Here is a 1,175-nt window from a genome sequence, read left to right as displayed (position 1 = left end):
CCTGGGCAACTTGGCGAGACCTCATCTCTACAATAACTCAAAAAATTAGCCGGGTGTGGTAGCACGCACCTGTAGTTCCAGCTACTTGGAAGGCTGAGCAGAAGGATCACCGGACCCCAGCAGGTCGAGACTGCTGTGGCCGGGAGCGGCCACTGCACTCCAGTCTGAGTGATAGAGTGAGACTCCAACTAAAAAAAATAAAATAAAGAGGCTGGGCTCAGTGGCTCAGCACTTTGGGAGGCCGAGGCGAGTGGATTGCCTGGGCCCACGGGCTTGAGACCAGCCCAGGCAACTTGGCAAGACCTCATCTTACAGCAAATAAAAAGTTAGCTGGGCATGGCAGCATGCGCTTGTAGTTCCTGCTACTTGGAAGGCTGAGGTGGAAGGATCACCGGAGTCCAGCAGGTTGACAGTGGGGTGGCCATGAGCATGCTACTGCACTCCAGCCTGAGCAACAGCGTGAGACTGTAACTCAAAAAATAAATAAATAAAAATAAAAAGACAAACTTTAGACTGGCAGCAAATGTTTCCAAAACATATATGATAAAAGGCTTGTATCCAGAATATATTAAGAACTTTCACAACTCAATAATAGCCCAATTAAACCCAACTGGTTTTTTGTTTTTGTTTTTTAAGGCAGAAGATTTGGTCAGTAAAGAAAATAAACAAGTACATGAAAACATGCAAATTAAAAGGACAATGAGATATCACCATAAAATCATGGGAATGCCTAAAATTAGCAAGATTGAGCAAATGTTGGTGAGGATGTGGTGCAATTGGAACAAACTACCAATATACACAGCAATAGAGAAGAATCTCAAAAGCGTTATACAAAGACAAACACAGAAGAGTGCCTATGTATGGTTGTGTTTATGTGACATTCTAGAAAGGCAGCTATTGTGACAGAAAGCAGAACAATGGTTGTCAGATGCTGGGTTGGGAGGGTATTGACTTCCAAAGGACACGGGGAACTTTTGGGGGTGACAGATATATATATATATTTTTTTTTTTTTTTTTTTTTTTTTGAGAGGACAGAAAAGCTCCCACAGTGGGAGGGGACCTGAGACGGTTGCCCTACATTTATATCTTTTTTTTTTTTTTTTTTTGAGTTGGAGTCTCACTCTGTTGCCCAGACTGGAGTGCAGTTGCTGCTTCTGGTCACCGCAGCCTCGACC

At 43.6% G+C, this 1,175-nt stretch overlaps 1 protein-coding gene across 2 annotated transcripts in view; it reads left to right on the top strand.

Moving 5' to 3' along the window:
• The window catches only part of STPG1 (sperm tail PG-rich repeat containing 1), a 61,170-nt gene that overhangs the window by 11,762 nt on the left and 48,233 nt on the right, over nucleotides 1-1,175 (top strand). The window lies entirely within an intron of this gene.

The sequence above is a fragment of the Carlito syrichta genome, unplaced genomic scaffold, assembly GCF_000164805.1.
Source record: "Carlito syrichta isolate Samal-C Ts95f unplaced genomic scaffold, Tarsius_syrichta-2.0.1 Scaffold305659, whole genome shotgun sequence".
Classification (NCBI taxonomy): Eukaryota; Metazoa; Chordata; class Mammalia; order Primates; family Tarsiidae; genus Carlito; species Carlito syrichta.
This window is presented reverse-complemented; position numbering and strand designations above follow the sequence as displayed.